We start from the raw sequence: 9,180 nt of genomic DNA on the forward strand, positions 1-9,180 counted from the left end.
TCAAAGGCTTGTTGTGAGAGGACAAGAAGTAATAGATCAAAACTCGAAGAGGGGGGATTCAGATTACACATTAGGAGGAAATTCTTTAGTGTGAGGGTGGTGAGACGCTGAAACAGGTTGCCCAGGGAGGTTGTGGAAGCCCCATCCCCAAAGTCTTCAAGGGCAGGTTGGATGGGGCCCTGAGCAACCTTTTCTAGTGGGAGGTGTCCCTGCCCATGCAGGGAGGTTGGAACTGGATGATGTTTAAGGTCCCTTCCAAACCTAGCTATTCTATGATTCAGTGATTCTGAGCAGCAGGGAGAAGGCTGTGGTTTGGCTTCCTGCTGGGGCCTACAAGTTCCTGGAGCAGGTGGACAATAAGGGAAGCCCCAGCCAGTGCCCATGAGGGTGTGCACACCCAGGTTGTGAAACCCCAGGGCTGGCTGGTCCACACTTATAAACCTGTTTGGGTTTATGTGTTTGTGTTTGTTTGTGGGTAAGCAACCTGAAATCTGACCACTGGCATACACTGATTTATATTTTTTTCTTAAAGGAGAAACTCTGAGTTAATTTAAAAATAAATTCCTTTTACAATTAGCTCAATGTTAATATCCTACTGTGGTTCATGCTAAACAAACATCTGGCCAGTTTTGCTCTCACTGAGGGGCACAGTAAACTGGCCAGCCTCTTCAAGCCACTCAGCACCAGGCCCTGGGAATGGTGCCCTGGGCTTGTTCCTGCTACCCCACAGTAACACTCTTTGGTTTTTCTCTGCATCCATTGGGATTCACAACACAGTGTCTGAAAACCACATTAAACATGGTTCTTTCCTCTTGTTTTTCCTCTCTGCAAGTAATTCACAATGGTAAGTGCTGCCACCTCAGCTTGGCAGACAATGTTCCCGTGCCCTGCCACCCTGCAGGGCGGCAGTTGTGGGGTAACTCCCAAGAGTGGACAGTTATGCTTCCAAATGCCCAAATCCTCTTTCTTCTCCTACCTGTGGATGGAAAGTCTGGCTAGTCCAGGCCAGGGCTGCTCCTGTGCACACCTGCGCAGCCAGTGCTTCTCCACTGGTAGGACCAGACAACTTGGCCTTTCCCATTTGCCTTCCCCCAGCCCTGGGCAGCACTTCCCTTCCCAGCCAGCCTCCTTCCAATGAATCCTTCTGTGGGAGGTGGGATTGGCTCTTTTTTGCTGAGAAGGTGATGATACTGCCTAAATAAAACAAAAAGACGATAAAATAAAATAATAAATTAAATAAAATATCACTCTTCAGATTGAAAGCAGGTCCCCTGAAAGCAGCAAGGTAAGGGCAGACATTGGCTGTGCAGGGTGTCTGCAACCCAGCCAGTGTTTGCAAAGTGGCAGGGGTTTGTGTGGAGCCCTCTGGGCATCTTCTGCCGAAGGGGGTTTCAGGCCAGTGGTGGTGGCTGTGTGTGGGGCTGGAGGAGCCAGGCACACAACCAACAAAGGGAGGGCACACAACTTGCCTGAGTCACCCAGTGCTGCTCAAATAGGATTGCTATTGGTGATGGACACATCCTTATTTGTAAGTATTTAATGTTTCTTAGGAAGCACTTCTAAAAGAAATTGGTATGTAATGACAGCACTCACTGGAAAACAGGCCGATTATAAAATGCACTAACTTATCTGGTATTCATTTGAAAAGTAAATGGATGCAAGTAAAGGTGAGAGTTCACTACCAATTCAAATATTTTGCTTTAACAGGCTCTAGCACTCCTACTTTAATTCAAGCAGAAGCACAAGTATGAATAATCAAACTGGATGATGCTCATCAAAACCTTTGTGCCTTGCACCATTTCAAATGGTCATTGAAGCTTAATGGCAAAAAATTTACATTATTCCTTTAATTTGTATTCTGTTCCTTCCTTCTGAGTGATGTGATTGTGATTTTCTGTTGCCGGCTGTATTATTTTGATGCAAATGTTATGTGCTGCTACAGTCCAATTTCCTGCTTACCCCCCCCTTTTGCTTCCCCCAGTAAAGAAACGACAGCTAAAATAGTTCAAAATTGGGGAGGGATTTTGAAATAGTTCCTTAACTACTGCTCCTAATTAAAGCAAACAATGCAGGGTCTTGAAGCTCCCTGAAAAGCTGAAAATCAATTAATAGCTGAAGGGGGAGGGAAGTGGCTTTGCTCCCCAGACCTTCAGAAAAAAAAACAACAACAAAAAAACAAAAAAGAGAGAAGAAAGTGAGGGATCCCGGTTCTGCCTACAAAAGAATTAGAGAAGAAAATTTGTAATTCAGTTAAAAACTCCTTTTGCTGGAACATAATCACCTAGGGATGAATGCTTTATTGAGAGGCATGGGGTTGCAAACCAAAGCCTTGCAAACATGAGGCCCCCGGGGTGCTCACGGCACGTAATATATGCACAGACTAATTTATTGCGCTGTGACTAATTTCCATTCCTTGTGCTTAGAGTTGCCTTGCTAATTACAGGGATGTTTTCTTAACTTGGGTAATTGCGCTGCCCGCGTGTCGCCCCCCACGCACGCCCCACGCGGGCTTTGATGTGCCCCCACGGGGCGGCTGCCGCGGGGCGCCGCCCTAATTAGATTGGCTGCCTTAATTAAGGGAGATGTGGGGGTGCGTGGGGGGCGGTGGTGGCACCAAGCCCCCTGGTACCCAGGCACACGTGGGGCTCGTGCACCCCAGGGCTGCCCAGGTGTGGGGAAACCAGCCCCAAGCTGGACTCCCCAAGGGCTTGTAAGGGTGTAACCAAAACCAGAGAACCCCCATACCCCAAACATTGCCATCCATCCATCCATCGCATCCAAGCATGCATCCCATCCAAGGATGCATCCTGGATCCCATCCATCTCATCTGAGCATCCATCTCATCCGAGCATCCATCTCATCTAAGCGTCCATCTCATCCGAGCATCCAACCCATACATGCATTCAATCATTTCCAAGCATCACTCCTGCCAAAGCATGCATCTCATCAGAGCATCCGTCCCCACCAGACTGACTACACAGGGCCTGCCTCCTCTCAGAAGCATCCCTAAAAAGCAACACCATGGGAAGGACCCTGAGCACTCCTGCCACCCTGCTGCTTGCCATGTGCTCAGCCTATCTCCAAATCTCCTGCCTTAATTTTCTATCTGGAAGTCACTCATGCATTTAAAATTATTAGACAGATAATCACTTCCTTGAAATAATTTCAGCACTCATCTATAATAAAAAAGATTTCTTTCAAAGGACCCTTAGTTAAATGGGCTCAGTGCTACTTTCTGTAGCATGCAGGTCAATTTGATTCTGCTCTGTACTCTCTATACAGCCAAACAATTGCTTTTCATAAACTGAAGAGCAGAGCGAAAGCAGTCTCTAATATCCATCCAGAGGTGGCCTTGAACACTTTTGTTAATAAAAGCTTGACATCTGAAATTCTCCTTCTTTATTCCTCCCTTATCAAAGAGTTGGTCAAGGTGCCAGAAAATTAATGTCATATTAATAAATACTAATAAGCCAGCAGGAGGATAAGGAAGGAAAGCCCCCAACCCGTTGGAGCAACGTCCCCTTGCCCGCCCCGGGGGCAGTGCACCCTGATGCTGGAGGATGGGTTGGGAGCTGGGAAAGCCTCGTGGTGAGGGATGGTCCCTGCTTTCCACTGGGACATGCACCTCTGCCGGATGGTGCTGCATCCCGTATGACCTGGTCAGAGAGATGCCAGGGAGAGACTGTATGGGAGCAGCTTCAGCAGTGTGGAGAGCTCCCAGCTTCCCTGCAAGCAAGTGAACTCCAGCTGTAGGCTCCAACAGACCCTGCGCTTTTCCAAGGTGACTTTAAATCCTCATTTAGTCTGGTGATGCACATCTCTATGGATTGCAGACATCTGATGCCTTGAAGAAATGTAGATATTTTCCTTTTACATTAAATAAATAAACCTTGCAGCTCATATTTCAAGGCTAGGATGAGACCTGGTTTAAAAGACCACTGACATCAGAGATACAGAAGAAAGTCAGTTTTTCTGCCACAAAACCAACAGAAACCAATGCCCACGAAGGAAATGCACGTGGCAGCCTGCCCCTCATGGAGTTCTCCCTGCTGCTGCCCATGGCTTGCATCTGCCACCACCCCTCTGGCAGCAGAGCACTTCACTTCCCCATTTATTGGCCCAGCCCACGAGTAGACATGAGGGACTAACTGTGTCTGCTCACAAGTTTTGGTACTTTTTGTTTTAGGGCAGACAGACTTGAAGCTCCCTGCAGCCTGTTGTGCCAACACAAAGATTTGCAGGTGCATCTTGCACACCCTGGGCTGGGCAGAAAGGGTTTCTTCTACCTGGCACATTTTCTCATCTTTGTGATTCACAGCCCCGGGAAAGGAAAGTTAGTCTGAGCTTGAATTTTTAAGGAAAATATGACACCCCAGGCGCAACATGGTCTAGTAGGAGGTATTCCTGTCCATGCAGAGGGTTGGAACTAGATGATCTTTAAGGCCCCTTCCAACCCAAACCAGTCTGTGATGATTCTATTATGATGATTCCTATGAGTCTCTGAGCCAGCTCCCCTGCTCCAGCCCCATACTTTGGGCTGGTCAATAAAGACCAGTCAAAACCAGGCCAGCTCCTGCCCTGCCCAGCAGTGCAGCACAAACCCTCTTCAAGAGCTCAGAGGTTTTCCTGATGGCAGTTTCAGCAACCAGCCCTGCTCTGCCCAGCCCTCCAGGACCAGAAACTTAACCACAGATCCCAAGCACAGGGCAGAGGATACTCAGAGCAGGTCCCACACCTGCCCTTGCAAGCCTCCCAGAGTAGCAGCCCTGGGACTAGTGCTGGAAAAGTGTGCGGAGTGCCAAGGATAATAGGGCAGCTGCAGGGCATGTGTGCCCAGGAGCACCCAAGGGTGCTGTGAGGTGCGTGCACACAACACTGTACACTGCTGTGGGGGAGCATGGAGGTGTGTGAGATGCTCACAGGTATGTCGCGTCTTCTCAGGCTCATGCTTTGCTGCAAAAAAGGGAAGAAAAAGTTTCCCCCCACGAAGCTGCCTTCAGCATCTCCCTTCTAATAACTTGGCATATTCACTTAATACAGCCGGGCTCCTTCCAAGTCGTTAGTGGAGGCAGTAGACACAGCCTGAACATTGACCTGGTTTTCTTGCCAAGACAGAGCAAAGAGAAACCTTCACATAATCATTTCCAAACATTAAAATGGCTCCATTGTCATTATAGCTGAGAGATTGAATTCGCCTCATCAAAGCGGCGTATGACAGGTGACTCAATAGGATGGTGCCAAGCGCGGAGGCAAGGAGATTAGCAGGGCACTGATATCATTATTTCCGCCTATCACAGATTCGGCAGGGAGGCAATTGTAATTTCTGGGCTTATTAGTCTGCATTCGGAGGAAAAAGCCGAGTGATAAACCTCAGTGTGACAGCCAGGCATTTGTGCAGCAAGTGCTGTCATAGTGACACTTAGAAAATGCCAATGTGGATATGTTCTCGTAATCCCCCCTAATGGAGGTTAAAGCATGGCACAAAGGCACTCTTATCAATGATCAGGACACTAATAACATTTGCATTTTTAAGTTAAATATAGTAAGTAAAGAGTAAGTCTCCTCTTCGTGGCTTTGGCAATTAACTCAGTGTTGTAAGAATAAAAGCAAAGCAGGAATTCCAGCCGGCCCCTCTTTCCTCCGTGGTGGGCAAGGATCCCCTGCTAGTTGGTGTTCCCTGCAGCTTCCCACCCTGGCCTTCCATGCTTGGGAGCCACCCACGAGGCTGGTGATGGGACCTGGCAGAGGATACGTATCAGCAGCTCAAGGACTGGGAGTAGGGATGAGCAGAGATGCTGGCCCAGCAGAACCCCTTGCACTGCCCTGTCTGCCAAGGAGGGAAGAGTATTGCAGTGCTTTTGTAGATTTTAACAAGGGTTTTTTTCTTTGGAAGGACAAAACTTTTTGTTGTTTGTTTTTTTTTTTTGCTTAGATTCAAGTTTCCCATGATAATTCCCTGCTGGACATGATCCCAGCATGCACATGTGTACTCTTTGCAGGCATTTCTTAAGGAAAAAAAAAAATACAGGTGGTAAACTGTTACTTTTCCACATTTAAATAAGAGACCAATTAAGAAGACTATGTAATTCAATTCTTGAGTGAGTGCCACTGAATTCAATTTGTTTCAGGTCAATGAATATAATGTGAAGTTATTAACAAAAAGGTCAGGGACTGCATATAAAATATACACACATGACACAGGCAGGAGTAATTAGTACACATTTCACATGTTCTGTTGCTCAGACATATGGTGTAGAAAATCTTAACAGGATTAGATGTTAATAAATGTTCCTCACTCCCTCCCCCTGGCTACCTACTTAAATGGGGTTTAGAGCTATTCCCCCCAGTGTTCGCAGGATCTGCTGGTGGATTAGGATCCACGGTGATCCTTCACCAAGGGAATGCACCTGACTAGCCAAACCCAGGGCTCCCCCTGGGATCTGCCCTGGACACTATCTTCTAGAAGGCAGCTAACCATGCATAGCCCATGCATGGAGGGGACTGACGGCATCAGCAGGCTGCAGCTCCATGATTCCCACATAGAGGAAGGGCTAAGCACTGCCATGGAACTGGGCTCCTCACTCAGGGCTGGACCTGAGGAGTGACTGCAGCTGTGTTACCCTCCATGAGAACCTCATGTGGGAGAAGTTCAAAGGCCCCATGGAGGTGGGACAGCCAGCATGGTCTGGGTGGGTCTGGGCAGTGATGGAGTAGGAGTTCATTCCACAATCAAGGGGACAGTCCCTGCAGGAAGAGCTCTGCCTGCTCTTGTCCCCAGGCCAATTTTGCTATGAGTGTACATTTAATGTGAAATGATTATACAATTAATAATAATTAACTCTAATTATTATATAAATGCTATGTTTATGCAGTGGTTGAGATCACAAAAGCCTACAACACATCAAGCAAACCCTGGAGGGATCTGAAACCCTAAATGCCTTTGTGACTCTAAGCCTCCTTGGATCCTCCTGCAGGTAAAGTGTGCACCTGTACAGGGGAGGAAAAGGAGAACTTGGGCAAAACTCCCTCAGAAGTTACAGGAACAAATCTCAAGATACAAGAACTCTGCTCAGCTTCCATATCACATAACAGCATTTAAAAAAATGTTCAAGGACAGAAAATACTAAGAAAAAATCTGATTTGTGGCAGTACTGGCCCTACCTCCACAGTGAGGGAGGAATGAGTCCCACTTACATGCTGGTGAAGAGTCAACATCTCTGATTCATGTGAAAAAACATGTCCTGCCTCCAACCTGCAGCACCTCCTCTCATTCTTGAGTTAATGCTTTTGCCTGAAAATTTTCAAATAGCAGATAATCTAAAGCTAAGTGCTAGAAGGAATAACCATGCTACTCTTATTTTTATGCAAACAATAATCCTACCTGCAGAAACCCAGAGATTTTCCCAGTCGCCAAAGCTCAGTGGAGCTTTTTAAGCAGGCTGCAGATAAAGGACATGTTGTAATTAAGAAAGGGTGCTGGTGCCCCATCCCATTAACCCCTGTGGTGCCAGGTGCTATGGCGGGACCAGACCAGCATCCCCAGTGACCAGCTGCTTCCCTCCACCCCGGTACTCCCTTTGCTCCTGATGGGCAGTGGGATGCACAGGTGGTGCTGGGAAAGATAGTCCTCTTTGCCTTGGGAAACAGCATGCGAGAGGACACATCTCCAGGTGTCAATTGTTGTGTTCCATTTCAAAAAGTAAATTTTAAAAGCCAGGTCTGATTTCAGACTAATTCAGCAAGATGCTGTCCCAAGCCATGGCATGGAGCTGAATTTCTTCTTTATCACTCATGACTGTAATAAACATCTTCTGTTGGTGTTGTGTGAATTGACATGATTTGGCTGGATGCTCCTCTGCTGAGGAAGACATTTATATGATCACAGATAATAAAAGTCTTGTTAATAATTTGCCAGATGAGTAACCTTGCTGTGTTACATGCCAAGTGCATCCCCTCTCCTCTCCCAGCTCCTGACACCAGAGGGGAAGCAGCAGCTCCCAGGGTGAAGTCGTCCTGCGGGAAAGCCACTGTGTGACAAGTTCCTGCAGGATGGGGAGATGCCATCAGAGCTGCTGGCTCTGCCTGCTCCCTGTCCAGGCACCACACACATGTCCCTAAAAAAGCCTGACTAAAAGCCTGCTTAGCTGCATCTATGTGTGGACATATTAATAGCAAAAAAATCCAACCCAAGCCCGAAGGCCTTCTGGACCACAGGCAGCTCCCTTTGCACCAGGACACTCCCCCACGGCAACCAAATACACCCATGTTACATCAGATGTACTACCAGGTTCCTCCATTTAAACCAATATTCATCCCGAGTCAGTAAAATACCTATTTTTCTACTTACAGAGAGTTATTTTTTCACTGGATGCCAGAAGATTAAGCCAGGCCTAATTCCAGTGTCAGGTTAGGGAAGTGGGATGTATTTGGGACTATGGAAACGTCTTTGCATGCGAGTCACTCCAGTGTTTTTGGAATTAGCAGGCAGAGAAATGCTGCAAAGGACAGGTTAACTGATGCCTGGCAGCTTCCCCAGCGCTTGCTGTGGGGAGCTATATCTGATTTATAGAGGTGCTCTGGTGTCCATTCAAATCTGCTTGAGATTCTTTACTGGGAAAAGATAATCACGTTAATGAGCCAGATGTGTTTGCTTGCTCTGACATTTTTTCTTCACAACTTCTGTTCAGAATGAAATATGTGACCAATTTCCCAGGTTATACTTTATCTCCAGTGTTGCCTGGTGTGTTAGAAGAAATTAAGTCATTTGTATATATTGACTAATAATTGCCATTTATTACTGAACTTGTTAACATAATCCTCAACTAGAGATATTTGTTTATTTTTCCCATGTATTGATCTATTGTTTTTGTGCAACTCCTTGCAGAAAGCAACAGGGAAGTGCAGAAGTGAGAAACTGAGAGCTCCAATAATGGATGTGAGACGTGCTGCCACATGGGTACAACCCATACACATTAGCCTTGAGGCACAGCATGACCTACAAAGGGTAGTTAGGATGGGACAAGGTTTTAATCAGTGCTGCTGAAAATTATCAGCTTCTCCCTGCTTCCAAAAACTGCAGCATGCATGAGAAGTGAAGTGGACAGAGCTCAGGCCAGCTCAGCAGTTTACTGAATACAACAAGTAGAGAGGAAAAAAAAAAAAAAAAAGAAAAAAAAAAAA

This window comes from Chaetura pelagica, unplaced genomic scaffold (assembly GCF_000747805.2).
Source record: "Chaetura pelagica isolate M959 unplaced genomic scaffold, ChaPel_1.0 scaffold171, whole genome shotgun sequence".
NCBI lineage: Eukaryota > Metazoa > Chordata > Aves > Apodiformes > Apodidae > Chaetura > Chaetura pelagica.